A 24,399-nucleotide genomic window follows, 5' to 3' on the forward strand; every position below is an offset into this window, starting at 1 on the left:
TGTATTTCGTCAATAAGCTAACTTCTTTTGATATTTATCAAAAACTTTAAAGTGTATGAATATATTTTTTATTTTTTGTTTATTTTTTTTTTGTTTTTTTTGTATTTTTGTTACGTTTTGTTTTTCGTCAATTTGATAATTTCTTTTGGTATTTTTTAGAAAGTGTAAAGTGTATGAATATATTAGAGTATAATACATTTTTGCTGTTTGACTTTTTTTTTGGTTTTCTTAAAAAACAAAAAAGCAAAAATAATGAAAAAACAAAAAAAAATAACAAGTAAAAAAATATGAAAAATAAATGAATATAAAAAACGAAAAAAAAGAAGTTAAAAATAATATATATATATATATATATATATATATATATATATATATAAAATAAAAAAACGAAAAAAAAATGAAAAATATAAAAATATATTAAAAATTAAAAAATATAAAAGCAAGTTTAGCATTGATAAAAAAAAATAATAAATAAAGAGGTTAAAAAACATAAAACCGAGTTTTGGACATGTGTAAATTTTTGCAAACTATAGGGACCAAATCAGAACTTTTAGGACTAATCTTGCAAAAAAAAATTAACAAAGTTAACCATAAAAATCGTTAAAATGGCTAGAATGATAACTCTATGTCTCATTTGTGGCCAGAGCCAACCAAAAAAAATAATAGAGCTTTTCTCAAATAGCATTATTATTAGTTTTTAACCATTAATCTCGTTAACCACTTATTCTAAATTACACGAATGACCCCTATGGTTTAAATTTTCTTTTGTAGTTGGTTCTTGGGTAAATTACACGAATGGTCTCTGTGGTTTGGGGCAATATGCGTGTTTGGTCCCTAACAACTTTTTTTAACTTGAACGGTCCTTAAAATGTATATTTGTTGCACGTTGGGTCCTTGAGAGACCTAAAACGACTAAATTACCCTTATTTTATTATTATTTTTTTATTTTCTGATTTATTATTATATAAACTAAGCTTTAAAGAAAACCTAAACCACCGCCACACATTTTCTCCCACTTCCTTTATTACCTCTCACATATTTTTTCCCTCCGTCGGCATCTCCTGTTCCTTCAAGCTTCAAGGTTTATCCATCGACGTTCCTTTATCGACCATCGCCACCTGCGTCCAATGATGGTGGTGGATTTAGTTATGGAAATCGATTTTGAGGTTTGAGGTTGAGTTTCAGAGTCAATTTTGAATTTGATTTCAATTTGAGATCCAATTTTTAGTATAATGTTTGAATTCAGCTTCATCAATTTAGTTATGGAAATCGATTTGCATCAGGTGGTGGGTTTAGCTTTTGAATTCGATTTTGTTTCAGATATCATCTTCTTTGTAAATTCTATCATATGGGTTTCATTAACATTGATGTTCTTCTCTTACATGGAACTGGACTTTTGGGTTTCAAACATCTATTTCCCATCATCGGTCATGTTTTCCCTCTTTTTTTTTATCATAATCGATTGACACCCTTGTGTCTTCTTGAATCGATAACAAGTCGCCTTCCCCTTTCTTCTTTTCTTATCTGAATCGAAACTCCAGGTCAACAATAACACGAGAACATAGGATCGAGATGAAAGGTTCGATGATGATGACAGGGTGAAAGATGGTGGAAAGGAAGGTGTTGTGGGGATGTGGGGTCTTTGATGATGGCTATGGTGTAGGTTCTGTTTTGGCTAGAATCAATAAATAGAGGTGGTGTTAAGGTGGATGAAGACTGATTAGGAAGGTGGTTATTGAGTTGAAGAAATGTGAAGTTGATGGTGTTTTTGGATAATAAGATGGTGGATTCTCACTGGGAATGGTGGTGGTATAAGGTAAAGAAGGGTGGTTTAAGGTGGTGTTCAGTGGAGGTGTTGATAATCGGGATAAGATGGAAGTTTAAGAAAAGAATAGTTGGAAAAGATAAGGGGATAGGGTGGGCCCATTTGCATTATTTTTTATTATAAAAATAAAATATATTAAAAAACAAGACTTAAAAATAATATTATAAGGGTATAATTGTCTTTCTACATCGGCCAGGGAGCAAACGTGCAATAAATGCAAACCATAGGGATGGTCCGAGTGAAAAAAACTTGTTATGGACCAAACGCGCAAATTACCTCAAACCATAGGGACGAACCGTGTAATTTACCCTTGGTTCTTTACCATCTATGGTTTAAATTACACAACTAAAAACTGCTACATTTAGGAAACTCTAGGTACCAAAGTGACAAAAAAAAAAAAACATAATCGTGTTCTTTGTTAGAACCACTAAAAAAAGAGTAAAGTTTTGTTTGCATTGCTGATGATTTTTCTCCATCCTAACCCACCAATCGGTCACAAATGGACACATAGGCATGAAGAAGATTCGAACTCTGGCCTTTTTTTCTTAGTTTCTGGCTATTCACTGGAACCACAAAGAAATTAAGCCCAACTTGTTAGGGGATCAGTAGAAGATTCCAGAAATCATCAACTCAGTCTCATGCGCATTATCACATTGCCTCATTATCCCAATTGCACACCTTTGTATATCGATTCCACCTCTAATTTAGATTGCAACTATAAGCGATAACAAAGAATTCCAATCAGTATATGGGATTTTCAATTTGAGTCGGATTATTATTTCAAAAATTCACCACCAAAAATAAATCAACTGCAATCTACAACTCCAACCAAAGTAATACCTAAGCCACACTAAGAACATGGGCGTTCATATACTTTTCTTATCCGACTTCATTTCCTTAATCTCATATATCTATCTATACATTTTATTTTATCTACTAGATTGGATGGTTGAAAAGGATATATCTAAACACATGCTCTTGAATCTAGGTAATTTGCAAATGGTGAAAGCCTGATTCCAACTCTATTAGTCCTAATCTTGTTTACATTGTTTTCCACTACTTCTAAGACAAATTTGCAACGATTCTCTATTGAACCACCATACTCATCAGTCGGGTCATTGATTTGATCTTTCAAGAACTCGTCAAACTCATAATTCTTAATCAATTAGTCAAACATATGTTAATCCTTTCATGGTAATACCTTCATGTGATGAAAACACTATGAATTTGCAATATGTTAATATTGTGTTAACAAGTTATGAGTCCCAATCAATATAACCAATCTAGGGTTTGCAATAGTCGTTAAAAATTGACTCCATAATAGAAATCGGAGGTTCATGGTTGACAATAGCAGAGTCCGACCACAACCAGCCCTCACATGCACCATATGCAAGCTCGCCAGTAGCATCCGCCCGCCAGTAGCATTAGCGAGCGTTGCTCTATCCTTTGTGCCCTTTTTCTCCGCTATCTTCGTCTCTTTATCGCACACATAAAAAGGTGAGGTCTACCCCTTTGGTTGCACTGTCGTCTCACCGAAGAAAGGCCATTGGCCTCTTCTTTCTCTTGTCGTTGACTCACGACATACGTACGCACATTTTTGTTTCTCATTCTTTTTCCTCCAAAAAAAACACAAAGTAGGTGGGGATAAGGGTAGAGTTATTTATTTAAAACTAGATTATAGCTTATGGGAACATAATTACAAAGTCAAATAATTTTTTATAGGAAAAAAGTCAAAATTATTAATCAGTTATAGTAAATGATTGAATATAAACAACTTATCAAGTTATCATCACCCTAAGTTATTTTTAAAGATAGGTAGAAATTTTGTATATAATTGTATAATGGTTAATTTAAATTAACATGTAAAATGGTTCAAACATATAAACAAACGTTCTATATATCTAAACTAGGCGAATGTCCGCGCGTTGCGCAGAAACGCCTATATAGTTGAAACATTTACAAATATATGTTTTCTTTTTAAATATAACAATAACGTTGTTGTTAAATTTGATATAATAATTTTTATACTAAATTGATATAATATATTGATAATTTTGAATTATATGATAATATATACATCTATTATAACTTCATAATCTCAATCGTTTGAATGACTTCTACCCGCGAGTTACACATGAATAAAATTAAATATAATATATGGTTTAATGTTGTTTATAGTTTTTGTTATTATTAATTAATTTTTTTAAAATTTATTTGTTTAGTGTTTTAATTTCTATCATTAAAATTATTTAAAACATCAAACATTTTTTTTTAGATTTTAAAGGTAACAATATAATCATTTATGTAGAGTTATTTTTAACTATTGTTATTGTAAGTTATTTTAAGCTACATATTTGAAAAGTTTTAATGATTATAAAAAAATCATTAAGAAATATTTTAGTTAAATTGAGATTACAATTTAGTTTTTGCATTTATCATTATAATTTATCACTTTTAACTATTTACAAAATATTCTTTTGTTTTTTAAGTGAAACTTAAATTTATATTTAAGTTGACATTGTAATATTATATTTATGTTTACAATTGAAGTATTTTGTCCAAACTGTTCAAAATTTGTAGCTTTAAACATATAATGTTTACATTTAACATCATATTAAATGTAATAAATTAAGTATAGTATGTTAAAAGTTAAAGACATAAATTTATAAGTAGAAGTAAATATACTATTTTAAAATTGAAATTTAGTTTATTTATGATTACACTTTAAGTTTGGTATTTATTTAACCTTATTAACCAACTTAAAATCTTTATTAGAAAGACACTACAATTTATCATTTTTAACTATTTACAAAATATTCTTTAGGTTGTTTAAGTTAAACTAAAATTTATATTTAAGTTGACCCTGTAATGTTATATTTAAATTAATAATTTAAGTATTTTATACAAATTGTTCCAAAATTGTATTTTTAAATTGATAATTGTTTACATCCAACAATATATTAAAACTAATAAATTAAGTATAATGTGTTATATGTTAAAAAACATAACTTTATTAGTAGAAGTAAAGATATGATTTTAATATTGAAATTTAGTTTATATATGATTACATGTTAGGTTTGATATTTATTTAACCTAATTAACCAAATTTTAATTATTATTAGAATGAAATTGAAAAGTCATGGGAGTTTCAAATGAATGTGGTGAAAGAAAAAATAGATGGGAGTTTCAAATAAATGTGATGCAAGGAAAAATGCTAGCTTTATAAGTATATAATGATAATGATAATGATTTATGGTAATAAAAATCAAGTGATATAACATAATATCAAATTTAGAAAAATGAAAAAAAAAATCATAGAAAATCAATCATGAATATAGTATTGTTCTATTTAAAATAAATATGGTATATAAGCAACATACATCAACATAAAAAGATAAAATAAATTATCACACAAATAATAAGCCATACCAATACACCTATGGAAGGTCTTTGTAACAAAGATTCCCACCATTTTCTTAAAAGTAACGATACAAAAAACCAGAAACATACTTTTATGAACATATTATATAATAATCTATTGAATTTCTCGAAAACTTAACTACTCTTGTAAGCAAGATAATAATAATAATAATAATAATAATAATAATAACTAAGAGTGTAGAACCAAAAAACCCAATTATGAAACCTCTTTGTTTCTTTTAAATTTTGTAGTTATCCAGAGCAGAATATAGAAAAGAATTGTTGGTTTAGAAAACCCCATCATGTAAAGAGATCTTGTTTTTACTAACTTTCCAAAAATAAAGAACCCAAATCATTAACATTATCTAATTCATCGCAAACATTAATTAAATGGTGGGTTAATGGGATGTAGGAGTGACAAATGAATCACGAGGTGAAGATGAGCTGCTAAAATTTGCAATTGAATTCAACCAAATTACTAGTCTTGTGGTACCGGAACTAGTACCGTCCATGGTGCCGATTTTCAGTATTGAACCGAACCGGAGGGGCAAATATGTCAATTTGACAATTTGATTGTACAGTGGCAAATATGTCTGGTTTTTTTTTTACTATAACAGTGGCCAAGTCACCATGTCACTCAAGTTTGGAAGAAATGTGTGAACAAATAAATAACAAATGTATAAACAGTCATTGTTTAAATTAATTACTTCAACACGTATCAGAAAGAAAAACCTGATGCCAATAACAAAGTAGATGAAATAAGATATAGAAATGAGAAATCTAATCTTCACGATAGAAACTAAAACCGATTGAATTTGAGACAGTTGTAGGAATAATAGAAAATACGAGTGCTAACAAATGAACCCACACCCACACGACCAAGTAAACAAATAAATATCATAATCTAAGGTCCAATAATCGTCCTAACACATCTGAACCAATTTTAGACTTTAGACTTTAAACCAGTGGAAATCAAAGCAATTACAATAAAAATCAGTTAAAAAATCATTTCCACTTACAACCTTTTAATGAAAAAATAAAACTTAAATCAAGCTTCAAACGGTTTGAAGCTAAATAGATAGACGAACCAAAATAAATCTGTGGGTTATAATGATTTTACAATTGAAGGGAATGAATAATGGAAATCAGAAATCAGAGAGAATCAAAGAATTTTGAAATCCAAATCAAAGCGAATCAAGGGACCGAGATTTGAGGCTAATTGAGAGCAACAAATCTTGAAATTTATTCGTAACTAAGTTTTAATACCACATAAGCTAACAAACATTTGTATAGATCATAACCACAAGTTCCTTCAAATAAACAAAACACCCCAATGATCATCATTTCTAACATTAACCAATGATGAAAGGGGTGTTGGGGAAATCAAAACATAATTCTTATTACCACATTCAGATGTCAAATGATCCAAATTAATAAGGCAATGCAAGAAAAACATTAATTGAAGAAGACTATAAGGGCAGATGCAAGTGAAGAAAATCCACTAAGAAAAATCTTTCAACAAATGGCAAAGCAGTTTTCCTATGAATTCCTTTTTCTTTACAACATCAACTACTACTACCTCAAAAGATCATCGATAACACTTTGATGATCAGGTTTAAAAACCACTACACGTCCATTCACTATTCTGACTCTGTTCCTCCTAAATTTTGAATTTTTTCTATTAGATTCCACCAAGTCCAACTCTTTTTCTTCTGCCTGCTAAATGTGATTATGAGGCGTCCTTTGTTTCTATTTTCAAACTCCCACTTGATATCTTGTTTATCCAATAGATCACAAATCTGCAAAAGGCATATCCAATCCCACATCTTAAGCAACACAAATATTTATTTAATAAAAAAAAAATGATTAGACTGCATACCGTCTGTTGTAGCTCCGATGGGCCCCATCTTGCAGTGATGACTCGGATATAGTCAACATCTGTATAGATTTAATCCAATTAAAACACAATCAAATCCAAAAGCTTAATACAATGAAATAGATACATACTTACTACAAGGTAGTTTTTCAGATACTCAATTCCCTCTTCTACACGCTGTCCACGTAAATCCACTTCCAACTTATTTACAAATTCAGATGCAGGAGGAGGAGGGGTTTCAGTTTCACTTCCAGAATTAGCAACAACAAAGATCAAAGTTATTATTGGCACCAAAATCATCTATAGCAATGCAAAACAAAATGATCCAAATAAATTTCTGCAAAAGGGTTGTATTAAATAAATTTCTTCTCCAGATCATCATTGTTAGAATGTGAAGCCTCATCAAATATCTTAAACATTCAAGGAAAACCAATTTTGGATTATGAAACTAAATTTTACAAGAAAACTGGATCAAAGAGTATGTTGGATGACAGAATAAAGCCATATGATGATTTTAGATGTGTGTTTTACCTTTTTTTACAATTACACATAACTATAACATCTTCCCATATGAATATTAATCGAGAGATTAAGCCGGATGAGAGTAGATGCCCACAAAGCACACAACAGAGCAGATATGAATAGAGCATTTAATAATATACTGGATGTCCAGAACGAGTCTGATATGGGAAGTTTCATCGCTAATTAACTAAATTCTATGAATGTTAAAAGTTATTAAAAATGGAGGTTCACTAACCTGAATCTTCTCAACAGCAGAGGACGCGATCAATACTTGATCCCCTGTTATATTGTCGGAACCCTTCCCCACCGCCGTCACAGAGCCCGCATTCGCTTTCTTTTTCCTGTTTTTTATTCCACCAGACATGCCGCCGATACTCTATTTCAAATTCAACATCGGTGAAATTAGAAAAACCAGAATCGTCGTCTTCTTTCATATGAAACGAAAATCATAAAAAGGGTTTCTTACCGAAAAGACGAAGGGTAGAAAGAAAAGGACGGAAGCAAAACACTGGAGTCTGGAGGTGTTCGATTTTATATGCAAATCCACTTTGCCACGTCACTCAATGACTCGACAATTTAGTCCTTTTACTTTTAGCCTTTTTGTCAACTTTTACCCAATAACATTTTTCCTGCATAAAAACAAAAACATGCTACGTCATAATATAAAACTAGACAGCCTTTTTAATATTCAAGTTCAGATTTTGATACAATACTCCAATATTTCCAACACCCTCCCTCAAGTTAATTTCAACACGTCGGTTCAAAAAGTATGATAAATACATTCGAGGCTTCTATAGTTTCTTTGATGTTGAGTATTAATTTAAACCACCTTGAATACAATACACCATCAGCTACATTTTCACGAATAAAGCACATATTTCATTATTTCATTAAACACTACTGGATTGGAGAGTATTAATAAAAAATTTAGATAAATTATAAATTATGTATCTGAATTTCCATGTTGAATGATGAAAATAACCATTTGCCCATGTTTCCAACTAGTTATATGTCTCATTTGTGATCTATGATTAATTCAATGATAAAAACCAATTAGATTTCAAGTATTCAAGATTTCAAGTTCATAATCACAAACAAAGTAGCCATACTCACAAACAATTGTTTATCAACTTCCAAGCTCTAATGAAAATTACACATAGAAAATAACCCTTAAAAAGCGACTGCATCTATCAAACAAAATATAACTGCGTCAACCAAAATCGATCAAAATAATATATACATACATAATATCAATGTCATAATTGTAGTTTGTCTTAGCTAAATTGTAGTTAATCTAGTCACAAATTATTTAACAAGTAAAGACACAATAATCATCATAGAAACTACTTGATTCTTAAGCCAAATTATAGTTTATTTTAGCCATAAATCCAAGTTCACAATTGCATATGAACACATAAATATCAAAATTCATACCTCCCATATTAATGATCAAAGAGGAGACAATGGCGATAGTAGAAGATTACAACCTAATCTCGTAAAGACAAACCGACCTCCCATTCTTGTGGGAAGTTGAAGACATGTATTCATTGGTGGGGTATGGAGGCGTCAAAGTAATTATGGGTATGAAAGATACCGATAGGAGTAACACTTGGAAATTATTCCAGTCAACAACATTTGAAAGCTCACAGAATCAGAGGCATTGATTTAGATTGAGGTCAGACCTCCGGAAAAAGGCATATCAAACATGACTTACCTTTTTGGTTTCCAAATTTAATTGATTTCTCATTTGATAATTTTCTTAATCAAATAATGTAAACTTTGATTTTGTTTTTTTTATAATTAAATTATATAATCATGATATTTAGCTAATCTTAAGTTTTACAAAAATATTTTATACAACTATTTTATGTTCATTCATTCTTTTGATGCGTTAGGACAAAAAATTGATTTTTGCATGATTTGCTAAAAAATCGATTGCGATGGGAAATGACTGAGTCGTTGCGTGCGTCTCCTTCGTCGTCGTGTCTACTCCGACACTACCACCAACGATGCCATATCTCTTATTATTTCTTCCTACTGTCTCTCGTTTCTCTCTTTATTTTCTCCCTCATTTCTTCTCTATCTACTCCCCTTTCTCCTACATTTCTATATGTATTAGCGCCTGCATGAACTAAGACATTGTGCAGCTTAATGAATCATCAGGGAGAAGAAAAACAAGAAGAACAAAGGGAGCAAGAGCAACCGATCAAATTCAAAATAAAAGCGTCCTAGAAGCCAAAACCATACCATCAATCACGACGTTGATTCTTCATCAAATTTCACAAAGGATACATCGATTTTCGGCACAGGGATGGTAAGTGAAATTACTTATTTTCTTGTAGAACTTTTACTAGCCATAGAAATTTGAACCGTTTCATACAGATACAATGCCCCGAATGTCCCGAAGTTGACTCGTTTTGAAAAATATTGCCCATTAGCCCATTCATTATTCCAAAAATTAACCTACTCATTCCACGACAAATAAATTTTTACCCTTTTGGATCAATAAATTTCTTCAGTAAGTGTGGGAAACATCAAGATCATCATCAGAACAAAAGAGGATTAGGTTTCAGCAAGAGCATCAAACCACTACGCATGCCATCCTCCCATTAGGTTAATGACGATATGATTTATTTTGTTTTTCTATGATTTCTAACCCTACGCCTCTCTCTAAACCTTATCTCTGCTAAAAACCCTACCCTAAGCGATCACCGTCAACCTATCGGATTCCACCATCGATAAATTTATGTTGCAGTTTTTCTGATGATGGAGCAACGAGCAAGAAGACGATGTCGAAAGGGAGGGAAATCGGAACAAAAATTTACTGGAATTAAGATTAGTTCGTGCTTTCTCAATTCCTAATTTGATTTCATTTTACGTCCATGTGCTAACCAACAAAATTGGGGATTCAAATTTACATGTGTTTCCCTAGAATGCATCCTTTTATATCTTTTATGATATTTGAAATCAATCATTTTATAGGACCATACTGGTTTGCTTCTCTAAATAATTTTTGTTGTTTACTATCAGAAGCAGATATTGAAGATGGACAAGAAGGTCAAGGTCATACCAATTGCTTCTCTAACCACACACCATCACCACCAGTAGCACCTCTCAACATCGTCATCACCACTATCACCACCGCCACTAAAAATCGATATAAAGAGGTAAACATTAAAATCTTCCTTCCACATGTTTCACCTGTTTTTCTTTTTCCATTCTAACTTTCATCTAGCACTTAGTCCTTTTTGCTGACCTAGATGAAGTGTTTGTATGATCCCCTCTCTAACATATGGGTATTCCCCAATGCAGTGTTGCTAAGGTTCCCATCTACGAGGTTCATAAAGTTCCAATGATATACATAGTTCAAGACATGAGAGAAAGTTTTATTTTCAACTTGGATTATGTAGTTCACATACTCGAAACCACGTATAGAGGTAAGAGAAATGTTTCTTTTCAACTTTTACAGATCGGGCTGGTTTTATGTTCTCACTTTTATAAATCTGGTGATATATGCTTCGGGATTGTTTTTCCTAAACATTTTAGAAATTGGGAATCGAGTTTAATAACATTCTTAGAAATTGGTAATCAATTGTGTAAGATTGAATGATTTGGTTTGTTAATTGTTATTTGTTTTTATGATTTATGTGAGTTTATATATTGACCATCTTTTGTTTGTGTTTGAATAGACATACATACAATGAATCCATAAAAGGCTGCAAATAACTAAAATTTCGTGTTGGCTTCCAACAATTTTTACAAGGTAGAATTTCCTTTAATTTTATGATTAATGCCAATATTTTACACAGTAGCTATTTCTTGTATTTAATATTAGTAACTTACTTTCAATGTACAATGTTACATGATAGCTATTTCTTGTATTTAATATTAGTAACTTACTTTCAATATTTTACACGGTAGCCATTTCTTGTATTTAATATGTGGTATTTGCATGTATGTATTTATCTGTTAAGCTTTGTGTGCATCTGTGTGTTTGATCTGTAAAAATGGTATTAAGCAGATGTTTCTATTTTCTAATCATAATTCAAGTCAAGTTGTCATCAATTATTTTGAGTTTTTTTAACTATCATTATATTGTTTTGTTCATTTGCAAAACAAATCATAGGTTTTGGAAAATAATTATATTTTGCTAAATGAACTTTAGACCACATGTGAAGCATTTCTTGTTACAACTCCATATAAATAATACCTGATCTGAAAGATTGCAACGATAATATTTTTGTGAAAATGTTATTAGTTGTCAATTAGCAAATTCTGTTTCTAATATCGCAATTTGCCTTGTTTTACTTTTGATGTGAAATAGATTGATGAGTAGATAGACTTAACATAAGGGTAAGTTGTAAGGAAACAAGGAGGTTGTGGCAAGTTAAGTATCTTCATATCTATTTCTAGATATTATACAAGAAAATGTCAAAAATGGAGCACACATTTTAGTAGAAAAGTCTGTGTTTCATGATATCCCTTTACGTTCTAATTTAATTTTCCGATCCTAACATAAATATTTTATAAAAACTAGCAACTTTCATTTTCTCACAAGAATCTGGTCTGGAATTTTTTTGAAGTACCATGTCTGGGAAATAGCATCCAACTTTCATTTTCTTGAATTATTTACACTAAAAAACAGAATGTGTATTGTATGTTTTTTTATGGAAACTTACTTTTATTTAGGTTTCATTTGACCTGTCATTATTTGACCCTTTTTAGTTAATTATCTTATGCAGAATTAATATGCAGACATAATATTAGGATAACCTGATCAACAAATAAAGAAAAGTATGTTGTCATTTCATGCGTAATGCTTCAATAAGAAGAAAAAAAATGTTTGATAGTGTTCAAAGTTTGATGCTTTAATAAGAAAAAACCGAATTTATTCTATAAAACTGGATAAAATGTGAAACAAAATGTAACATCCGCAATTCCAGGTATAATAAATTGAGTATTTATTTTGAGATATGAGGAGTGGCTCGACGAGTTGGCGCCTCAACTCGTCGAGTAGGATTGCGACTTGGTGACGTGGAAAATGAATGGACTTAACGAGTCGGAGAGCCGACTCGACGAGTCAGCGCTGGAGGCAGAAACCCTAATTTTCCCAGGATTGGGCCTATTTAAAGGCACTTCTGGCCTCCTTGGCCCCTTCCCATCAGTGTCTTCATCCCTTTGAGAGAAACCCTAGAGTCATTTGTGAGCTAGAGAGGAAAGAGGCTAATTTGAGGTCATTTCTTTGAGAAAAGGATCAAGGGTGTTGCAAGAATCTCATAGGAGAGTTGGAAGATCAGTTTCTGATGGATCATCCCAACCTTAACATGAGACATAGGAGATGGTTGGATGTGGTGAAGGATTACGACTGTGAGATCCTGTATCATCCGAGCAAGGCTAATGTGGTAGCCGACGCCTTGAGCCGTAAAGCATTACCCTGATCTGAGACATGTGTATGAGGATGACAGTGATGACTCCAGTCTTAGACATCATTCGAGAGGCCCAGGTAGAGGTTATGAGACCGGAGAACCGCAAGAAGGAACGGGTGATTGGGCAGGTGTCCGAGTTTGTGACGGACAACAGAGGACTTTTGACCTTCCGATGAAGGATTTGGGTGCCCTATACGGGCAGAGCACGACATACGCTGATGGAGGAGGTGCATAGGTCGAGATTCTCTATCCACCTTAGGGCCACTAAGATGTATTTGGACCTGAAGATGGATTATTGGTGGCCCTGCATGAAGAGATGTTGCGTGGGTAGTCGAGAGGTGCTTGACTTGTCGCTGGGTTAAGGCCAACCACCAGCGTCCTCATGGCAAGTTACAGCCACTAGAGGTTCCCCAGTGGAAATGTGAACAAATTTCTATGGATTTTATCACTAAGTTGTCAAGGACCATGCCGGGTGTCGACACGATTTGGGTGATTGTGGACCGGTTGACGAAGAGTGTTCACTTTCTTGCTATCAGTGAGAGCTCTTCTGCTGAGAGGATGGCAGAGATATATATGAGAAAGGTGGTAGCTCAGCATGGGGTGCCGACATCTATAGTGTCCGATCGGGATGTGCGTTTTACTTCCAGGTTCTGGAAGAAGTTTCATGAGGAGTTAAGGACACAATTGCATTTCAGCACAACCTACCACCCGCAGACAGACGGAAAGAGTGAGCGGACGATTCAGACACTCGAGGACATGCTTCAAGCATGTGTTATGGGCTTCGGTGGAAGTTGGGACACATACTTACCCTAGGCGGTGTTTTCTTACAACAACCACCATTCCAGTATCGGCATGCCTTCGTTTGAGCTTCTTTATGGGAGGAGGTGTTGGACCCCCATCTGTTGGGGGGGGGGGGGGTAGGGCAGCGAGTGATGGGTGGCACTAAGATAGTGCTTAAGACGATTGAGCAGATTCAGTAGGTCAGACAAAGATTACTGACGACTCAGAGTTGCCAGAAGAGTTATGCAGACAGGGTACGATCCGAACTTGAGTTTCAGGTTGGAGATCTCATTCTCCTGAAGGTATCCCCATGAAAAGGGGTAATACGGTTCTGGAAGAGGGGCAAGTTGGGGACCCGATACATCGGTCCTTTCAGGTTGACCGCTAGAGTGGGTAAGGTAGCATACCGCTTGGAGCCACCTGCATAGTTGAGTCGGATTCATAACACCTTCCATGTATCACAGTTGAGGAAGTGTGTAGCCAATGAGACGGGTGTGGTAACACTGTAGGACATTCAGGTGGATGCGAGCCTGAATATGTCGAGAGACCAATCGCGATTATGGATCGAAAGGTGAAAGTTTTGACAAAAAGAAGTGCTCCTGGTTCAGGTTCAGTGGCAACATCGGAAAGAGTCCGAGATGACTTGGGAGCCGGAGTCCGAGATGCGAGAGTAGCATCCAGATCTATTTGAGGAGTATGACTTTGGAGGCGAATTCTAATCCTAGTAGGGGAGAATTGTAACATCCAAAATTTCAGGTATAATAAATTGAGTATTTATTTTTAGATATGAGGAGTGGCTTGACGAGTTGGCGCCTCAACTCGTCGAGTAGGATCGCGACATGGTGACGTGAAAAATGAATGGACTCAATGAGTCGGAGAGTCGAATCAACGAGTCAACACTGGAGGTAGAAACCCTAATTTTCCAGGGCTTGGGCCTATTTAAAGGCACTTATGGCTACCTTGGCCCCTTCCCATCAGTGTCTTCGTCCCTTTAAGAGAAACCTTAGAGTCATTTGTGAGCTAGAGAGGAAAGAGGCTAATTTGAGGTCATTTCTTTGAGAAAAGGATCAAGGGTGTTGCAAGAATCTCATAGGAAAGTTGGGGGATCAGTTTTAGCTTCATTTCAAGCTTCAGATCGGGTATAAGCTCTTGCCTTCCTTGTGTTTGGATAGATTTTCCTTGGTTGATAAGTTAGGGCTTGTATCACCATTTTGATGGGGTTTTGGGTGAATCCAAACCCTTTCTTGAGTTATTCCTTAGATCTAGACCTTGTGAGGACCAGAGAAACTAGAAAGTAGCTAGCCATGTCTGGGTAACCTTGGGGTTTTGAAACTATGAAGCTTTGAGAGGGCCAAAATGGTATATAGAGCAATATACACCATGCATGAACCCCAAGTTCAGACCTTTATGTAACTTTTGGAGGCTAAAAGGCCAGATCTATGAGTTAGAGTTCCGAATCTGACTTCAGAAGGCCATATGAGTGATGCAATGGAGATGACTTGCCGAGTCTATGAGATGACTCGACGAGTCAGATCGGATTTTGCCCCGCGATTCGTGACCCAGTGATAACCCGTCGAGTTGGGAGGCTAACTCGACGAGTCGTGTAAGGCCTTAGGGGGGATTCAGAGGATACACTTGAACTCGCCGAGTCACGCGAGTGCACTCGGCGAGTCTGGTCAATATTGGACTGTTAACTGGAGTTGACTTCAGTTGACCTTGAGGTTTGGTCAAACTGATTAAGAGCGGTCAAGGAAGGGTGGAATGGTCTTCTACTCATTTTTAAGGAATGATAATTTAAGGAGTGTATTAATTAGAAATTTTATCCTTGTGATAGACAGAGGCTTGATCAAGGAGTTCGGGCACCGGATTTTTACTAGTTATCTTACAAGGTGAGTCTTCTTACTATACTTACCTTGAGTGGTAACTCATGTGTAACCAGAGGGTCTTATGTGTATGTGTTGTGTGTTGAGATATCATACTATTTGTTTTGTGATATGTTTACTATGTATTATATTGAGATGCTGAGTCGAGGGATCAGAGGGTCCATTAGAGTTGTGGGGTCGGAGGGTCCCACTGAGACACATTGACCGGAGGGTCTTATTGGGTATAGACTCGAGTGGTTGTTGTGTTGTGTGTGGTATTTTGGAAAACTCACTAAGCTTTATGCTTATTGTGTTATGTGTTATGTGTTTCAGGTAGCTCCGAGGATCGCGGCAAGGCACCGACATGATTGTACACACTGGCGGGAGATTGTTTTTATGATTCTAGGATTGTATTTTACTTGTTAACATTTGAGACATATGTGATTTGGTGAATTATGAAATGAGTTTTAATTGTGTTAAAAATGAAAATTTTGTTTGGAAATTTACGTTGTTACACAAAAAAATGTGTTGATATAAAATATTAAGCAACCAACTTCTCAACCTTCATGTAATGGAAAGCCATCAAACGTGAAATACAAAACAATGTGTTAATTAAAAAAAAAAATGAAAGCATGACACTTTGAATTAAGTAGAAGAAATATCAACTTTATTTCATTAAGGTCGTTATCATATCATCATATTTCCGTTTCTTCCCATTACAACATTATAGATTAAAAAGTAGAATGTTGTAATAGAAAGAACTATTTGTCTAGTTCAAAAAAAGAAAAAAAGAAAAGAAAAATTGAGAGTAAGTTGCCATTTCTCACATTTCCCCTTTATTGTTCCTATTTTTATGACGTTATCCCTCCATGTTTCTTATGTGTGTGTATATATATATATATATATATATATATATATATATATATATATATATATATATATATATATATATATATATATATATATATATATATATATATATATATATATAGTGAGGGCATTTTTTTCCTTTTATGATTTGTTTGTTTACTCGCCTAAATTTCATGCAATAAGAAAATTCGAGATCGAGTATTTTGGTTTATAACAACATACATTCAATGGTTTGAACCCGAAGGTACATAATGCTTACATTTCCACTTTTTTAATATTAAATAACATCAGCTAAGTTGAAGCATCTTATTTATTTGTATTTAATCATTCATCTAATATATAAGCATCTAATGGCTGTTTTTTTTACTTTTATATAATACGAAGGTAAATATGGAGGTAGCAGTAGAAGTTAGAAGCATTATTGAGGTCGGATCTGTTTAATGAAAAACCAAATAAAAGCAACTCTAATTTACTTATGTTGATTTGTATGTAATAGTATTTATCCTATTCAAGTAAATGTACTTTTAATGTTATTTTTATTTGTTCTACTTTGAAAAATTTAACAGGTGATAACATTGAATGATGTGTAATTGCTATATATATATATATATATATATATATATATATATATATATATATATATATATATATATATATATATATATATATATATTAAAATTATCCATTCTTAGCTACAGTAAAATGGCTAAGGGATGGCAAAAATAGTCCTTTAACTATAAATGATTTAACTATAAATGAACAGCCACTTTTTTTTGTCTATTTCGGCCCTCCTACTTGCGATTGTCGAAATTATTGGTCCCTTATTTATATTTGTATGTTGAATTTCCTCTGTCTTTTGCTTTTCTTTGTAGGAAATCCTTTTAGGCCATTTTTGAAATTAGAGCTACACACGTGTTAGTCCTGTATGCATTTCACCGTCTCCGTAAGCCAATCAGATTAAGATCGGTGTCATTCTTCTTCACCGCCTATCTCTCAATTACTTTACTTTGCTCTCACATTTTACTTCCCGATGTTTCCACCACCGCTCACTTTATCCTCCCCAAATCGAGTCTCCTCCCTTCTTCTACCTTCTGCTACCTCCACCACTTCTCAGCTTCTCTGTGCTTTTTGTTAAATAGATTGGAGGTCATCGCCCACATCATCCCCGTCCTCAACTATGGTCATATCTCCTCCAACAGGTTTGGTTATGTCTAGATCATCCCTAATATCCCTCCACCGCCTACCAGCAACTGATCACCTGCAACACACCGCCTCAAATATCTTGATGACCAGCTTTTCTACCGCTTGATTCTCATCATCACCGCCTACTGCTTGCTTTCTCCATTGTTACACAAAAAACAGTCGACGCCTTCAGCTGTTTGTGATCCCGCTTCTTGATCTTCCTTGCTATCTCTTTCTATATACCCTTTGATATAGACATATTTATACATATTTTTAGGCAATATTTAAGTACATTTTTATATATATTTTGGTCATTTACATAGAATAATGGTACTTATAAGGTTAAATTATATTTTGCAGCCAAAAAGAAGACATGTTGAAGAAAGGGACTAAAAGCGTTAAAGGATGGAACTTTGGAGGTTGAATGCTTGAAAGATAAGAAAAACACCCAAAAAAGACGTACTCACGACGTGAACAGTTGATGGTTCATGACGTGAGTGGAAAGAGTTAGAAGATAAGCATCCGGGTGAAGGAATCCTTACCGATCACGATTACCTCGAGTTCACGACGTGAGTTTTAAATTCTCACGACATGAACGGTGATTTTCCAGAAAATATATATACCCCTCTCCATTACGATTTGGGGAACTTTTGTCTGGCTTAGAAGGATTCCTGGAGACGAAATTCAAAGGAAAAGAAGACCTGCAAGCTGGTTTTAACACCAAGGAAGAAGAAGTTCATAATTTGGTTTATAGATTGGTACACTTAAACATGTCTTTGATTATAGTTTTTGTTTGTTTAGTCGTTAGTATGTCCAGCTAAATCTAGCTGTTTCTGCTAGCTAGATGAAGCCGGAACTCATGGTTTTAATGCATTAGATTTGACTTTACTTGTTGGTGATATGCTTGTGTTGATTGATTTTACCTAGCATGCTTTAGTTAATTATTTGATTACTTTAAATTCTTGTTCTGTGTAGTTAGTGAACACAAATCTGCATGAATCTGAATACCTAATAACGTAGTGAACACTAGTTTATTAGAGCTAAGATTAAACCAATCTTAGATAAGTAATTGAATCATTGAATTAAGCTGTGTTAGAGAACTCATATTATGACTGTAATTGTGTTTTGATTAATCAATCTTTCATGGCTCTAATCTTATTTAATAATTGATTCACTACTAGAAAATAGACCTTTAATGACGCGCTTTTTACGACACGCACTGATTAATGATACGCAAAAGGACGTGCCCTTAAAATAGTGTCATCTCTCCAAAAAATTTAAGGATTCACGTCGCGCATTATTGCGTGCCCTTAATTTAGTGTCTCAAGAAAAAAAAAATTAAAAACACGGAGGCACTTTATCTTAAACGCGCGTCGTCTATACCTGTCGCTTTATAATTTTAATGAAACGCGCTTTCAGTAGACAAGGGGGAAACGAAATCCCCAAAATTTTGAAAACCCGCCTCGTTTTTCTATCTTCTATCTATCTTTCATCCTTGCAATCCACTCTCCCCTCTCTGATACTCTCTCCTCTAGATCTCCCTTCATTCTCTACCTCCCGTCTCTCTGTAAACCCTAAGCCATCGCCACCTCCCTTCTCTCTAGCATGTGCTAGGGTTTTATTTTCTTCCAAGCTTCCGCTTCTCTCGTTTTCTCTCAACCCAGTACGTGCTAGGATTATGAAATAAAGAAAAAACCCAATGCTCCACAAAGACTCCTTTCTGTAAAATATCATGTAAAGTCGTAGAGATGGAGTCTGAAATCATCAAGAGGAGAACAAGAATCATCAGCCACACAGCAGAAAGTGGCAATCGGGAAAAAATACGAATCTTCAGCCACACAGGAAAAAAGCAGCAGGGAGAAAATGAGGAGACGGGAAGTGGATTTGGGGGAAATTAGTCATCTTAGTGGAATCGTGGAGAGACTTTAGGCGGCAAACCAAATTCATGTAAAATCAGAGATCGCGCCTAATAAGTGAAGTTCAGAAATCAAAGAGTATAAAAAAATCCTCCAGTTGCTGATCGTTGAATTATCGTTCACAGATCTGTGAATCACACCCCTATCTCCAACTGATTCTCTTAATCTGACAATCTAATTATCGATTTTTCGCATTGTGAGTTTGCTTCTGCCCTTCTCATTCTCACCTGTTGCCCCCCTTTCTCATTCTCACCTTCTGCGTTTTTAGCTTTCAATTTTAATATAAATAAAACATGCATATCTTCTCCTCTCTATATTAAATAAAAACCACAGCTTTATTTTTATTTATTTACTTTTTGCAAGTTTGCCCAATTTCTCTATGGCTTGGAAGTCGAGGTTTGCTGCACTCTGCAGGCTGAACCTGATTCCAGATTTTGCCAGTTAGCAATTGCCTAGTGGCTTGGTCTTTGTTGCCTCATCTACATTTTTCTGGCTACAGATCTACAATCTCTCAAGTAAATTCTATATTTTAATTGTTTTTTTTCTTTTCAATTTAGGACTTTTTGGGACTTCCAGTTTTAATTATATTTGATTTCAAGTTATAAGTCTGTCAAAAGCCATTACAATTGTATTTATCGGATTTCATAAATGGCATATTGGAATAATTACCTTCGTGTATGAAATATCTTTTGTTTGGTGCATCTTCAGTTTGATAAGTTTAGTCTGATAAAGTATCTTTTGAGGAACAGACTGAAGATTATGTGGTGTACCTGTCTTGCAAGGGCTGAAGATCAAGAACAAAGGAAGCAAATTGAAGAACAAATGATGGGACTGGGGCCTGATTTGGCTGCAACATTGGAACAACTGCATGCCACCAGGGCAACAACAAAAGAGAGGAAGAAGAACTTGGATAAAAGCATAAGAGAAGAAGCAAGGTGATCGAAGGATGAGAGTGGTGGTGGAAATGGGGATCGTGGTCGAAGGGATGTTGTTGATAGGGATGCTGCAAGGTGGTCTTTTGATGGAAAATAAGAAGTGTGAGCTTCCTTTAGGCTCTTACAGAAATCACAACAAGCTTTTGAGAAGCTTGTAAAGATCTCAACCATGCCAACCTGTCCAATCGTTTGAAGCACTATGAAGTCACTGTGATGGAGTTGAGTGGAGATCAGTCTTTGACCCATCAACAAATTGAAGAAACACAAATCATTGTCACCAGTATATTGGAGAAAGGCCTGTTTCATTTTGACAATAGTTACAGACCTTGCCCACTTGCTCAACAGTATATTGGAATTACAGTAAAGAAGCCATTGTAGAGATTTCAATTGATGAATGATATTTGTTATGAAAAGGTGATTAGAGTGGCTGGAAAGAATCAGGTGCGTATAGACACATCGTAGGAATGGCTAGGGCTGATCGTCAACTTATTGAGGAACTGTTTGCTGATAGACACATTCAAGTACTTGTTTCAACAGCTACTCTTGCATGGGGTGTGAACTTACCAGCCCACATTGTGATTATCAAAGGAACCCAGATTTATAATCCAAAAAAAGGAGCCTGGACAGAGCTGTTGGTGTTCTTTCTTTTTTTGTTTCAGGAACATCCATATATTTTGAATCTATGCCTTATCGTCTTGATGATTCTACTGGTGTTCTTTCTTTTTTTGTTTCCAAAAAAATATAATATTTTTATATTAATATAATATTGATTTTTTTTCTTTCTTATATAATAATGACATGTATGATCGTTGCACTTGAAAAATATTGCAGCTGCTGTTGGTGATTTTTTGATGATGGATATGGCTCATGCCTCATAGTAGTGGACTTGTTGCAGCTTCTGTGGTTGGGAATCCTTTTGATTATGGTGATATTGTCACTATTAATTTATAAATCCTTAATTCTAATGTCCGCATACTCATAGAAAGGTGTATGCAGGTATGATATGTAGCATTTTGGGACGAAACTACCCTTGAAGCACAGGAAGCTCATGGACATGTATTTAATGAGGATGGTTTTATTTGGAAGTGGAAAATTGTGATTGTTAGAATTCCCTTTGGAGATACTCCCTTCTAAGTTATGCATAACATATAAAAAACAAGGAATATCAAAATTGTATCTATGGCAGGTACTTCTCTAGTCTTTTTAACTATTTGTATTTTCTAGTTTCTTTAACTTTTAAATCGATTTTATTTTGTTAATTAAGGTTCTGTTTTCCAGCCACCACTTCCACCACCATTGCTCAATCGAAGGGGTCTTTCTTTACTGCCGCCAGTGGTTCTCAGTCAAACACACCGACATCTACTCCTATTACTCAGGTTGTTCCCTTCCAGTTTTCTTCAAGTTGTTCTCTATTTGAATCTTCTGCTCCTACTTTTTACATTAGCTCTTTAGAGGGAAAATCTGGTAATTCCACTAGTGGGTCCACCTCCACCACTAGCATATTTGGTTCTTCTTGGCAACCCCCAAACTCTTCAGTATTCTCATTCGGGGCATCATCTGCAGCCACAACTCCACCTATCACATTTGGTGCATCATCTAATACAACCGCATCAACCGGATCTTCCATGTTTTCATTCACCACATCTGGTCCCACCAAGCCGTCTTTCACAACCCCCTCCACAGTTTTTGGAAACCCAACTCCTGTTCTTGCGAATAATAATAATAATAATAATAATAATAATAATAATAATAATAATAATAATAATAATAATCAGATGTGTATGGAAGACAGCATGGCGGAGCATTCTATGTAAACTCCTAGTCCAAGTCCTGTTTCTGTTTTACCATTTGGTCCTTGTTGTAGATTTCACTGTCATACTCTTTTATGTAGAAAATACATAAGCCAAGGGTGTTGAATTTTTACCACAGATATCATGTTGTCGTTTCTTGTTTCTAATAATAAGCTTAAGCCACCAGCAAATTAAGAATGTTGTTTTTGTTCCTTGTTAAAGGATTTCTAGTTTGGGCTTTGCCTTAGAATTGCAATATTGCATCTATTATACAATCAACTCCAAGTTACTCACTCTTTGCCTTGATGTTTGTTTGTATATGCATACTTTCTATCTTGAGGAATTTAAGTATGGATTGTTTTTCTAAGTAAAAATTAGATGTAGTTAAAAATATTGTGGAAGTGATTCCAATAATATCTTAAGGCAATCTTTTGGATACATCTACTTATGACCCCTTACAAATCCATCTCACAAAGGAACCCTTGGTGGAGGAATACAGTTCTGGAAGTTGAGTTCATGTGATCTTTGTGAGATAGCACGCTATTCCATTTACCAATCAGGTTTCTCCCACGTTCTCAAGGTAAAAAACTGTTTCAAGTTTATAAATATGGGCAATGAAATTTATTTAAGTTTTTGCATTTCTTTACCCGTTATAGCAATGTACTCAGTACTCACATTTATTTACAGATAATTAGCAACTTATAAGTAGGTTGGTTGGTGTTATGTGAAAGTGAAAGGGGTAAGTGAAATTTGAGAGTGATTTGTGTTTTTTTAGTCACATTGCATCGGACTCAATTCCAGCTTGGAAATGGTGATTTGTTTGGTGCTAGTTATATTCAGGTAAAAGATTTCCCATCTCTTATATTAATGTTTGGTTTTAATGTTTGGCTTATTACATTACTTTTGTCTCCTTTGTTGTATTGATGAGGCTTGAGCATGCTGGGCTGTTAATGTTCCTATTTGTTTTCATTTATGCAGGTAACAATTTTGTTGAAAGGACTTATGAATCACATATTAATGGTAACAAGTTTAACACTCGAGTCTATACGATTAGATGTTAATGGTAACAAGTTTAACACATGTGTCTTTGTTATACATACAAATTAAATGCAATGGATTGTATTTTTTGTATATGGTATTTTATTTTATATTATGCAATGGATTGTATTTTTTGTATATGGTATTTTATTTCTATTATGAGAGATTAAATGCAAATTTAATTTATAAATTAATAAATATATAAATATATTTTTTTTTTTAAAAAAAAATTAAAATTACGATACACAAAAATGTGTGTCGTCTTCAATTATGACATGGCCTTTCTTGACTGGTGCTTCCTTGATACGCACTGTGTGTTATAAACACGCGCGTCGTAAGGTTACGACACGCAAATACGTGCCGTCTTCCTTTATGACAAGGCCTTCCTTGATACGCATTGCGTGTCATAACCGCGCGTCGTAAATGCGTGTCACAAATGCGCGTCGTCTATAGACGACGCGCAAAAGCGTGTCATCTCTCTTTATGACAGGTCCTTCCTTGACGCGCATTTGCGCGTCGTCTGAGCGTTTTACGACGCGCAATGAGCGTCGTAAAAGGCCTTTTTCTAGTAGTGATTCTATGTTAACTATTGTGTGACCATACATAGATTTACATGAATTGATTAATAATTAGTATATTTAGAACTAAATTGTTAATACTTCTTTAATTGGTAACCAACAGTAATAGTCCTAGCTAATGTATAACCATTGAGTGAAAGCGGATTCGAACTAACAGAAGAGTTTTGTTTATTGATTGAGTTTTTGTTAAAGAATTAAGTTAGTCTGATCTTGCAAAATCAGATAAAAACCCTTTTTTAGTTTATTAATAGTTAGATTAATTTAGTAGTGAATAGATTAATTAATAACATCGTCCCCTGTGACTGAAACCCGACTTACCTAAGCTATACTGTAATCTGACTATGTACACTGTCTACAAGTGCATAGTTAGTCTAAGTTT

General features: G+C 34.2%; 2 long non-coding RNA genes across 3 annotated transcripts; one reads left to right on the forward strand and one right to left on the reverse strand.

Moving 5' to 3' along the window:
* Positions 1–6,721: 6,721 nt before the first annotated feature.
* Positions 6,722–8,136, reverse strand: LOC145069013 (uncharacterized). Its single transcript, XR_013689215.1, has 5 exons — positions 8,110–8,136; positions 7,879–8,019; positions 7,253–7,368; positions 7,125–7,183; positions 6,722–7,044 (listed from the first exon to the last, which is right to left on the reverse strand). It is a non-coding gene; the product is annotated as an uncharacterized LOC145069013 (long non-coding RNA).
* Positions 8,137–10,051: 1,915 nt separating this feature from the next.
* LOC145089872 (uncharacterized) lies at positions 10,052–16,213 on the forward strand. 2 transcript variants are annotated; one of them, XR_013701416.1, is made up of 5 exons: positions 10,052–10,482; positions 10,674–10,810; positions 10,956–11,080; positions 11,333–11,406; positions 16,045–16,213. It is a non-coding gene; the product is annotated as an uncharacterized LOC145089872 (long non-coding RNA). The 2 variants fall into 2 exon arrangements; XR_013701415.1 differs by lacking the exon at positions 16,045–16,213 and having other exon boundaries at positions 10,062–10,482; positions 11,333–11,576.
* The last annotated feature ends 8,186 nt before the right edge of the window (positions 16,214–24,399 follow it).

Source organism: Lactuca serriola, chromosome 1 (genome assembly GCF_051521515.1).
Source record: "Lactuca serriola cultivar US96UC23 chromosome 1, Lser_US96UC23_V15, whole genome shotgun sequence".
Classification (NCBI taxonomy): Eukaryota; Viridiplantae; Streptophyta; class Magnoliopsida; order Asterales; family Asteraceae; genus Lactuca; species Lactuca serriola.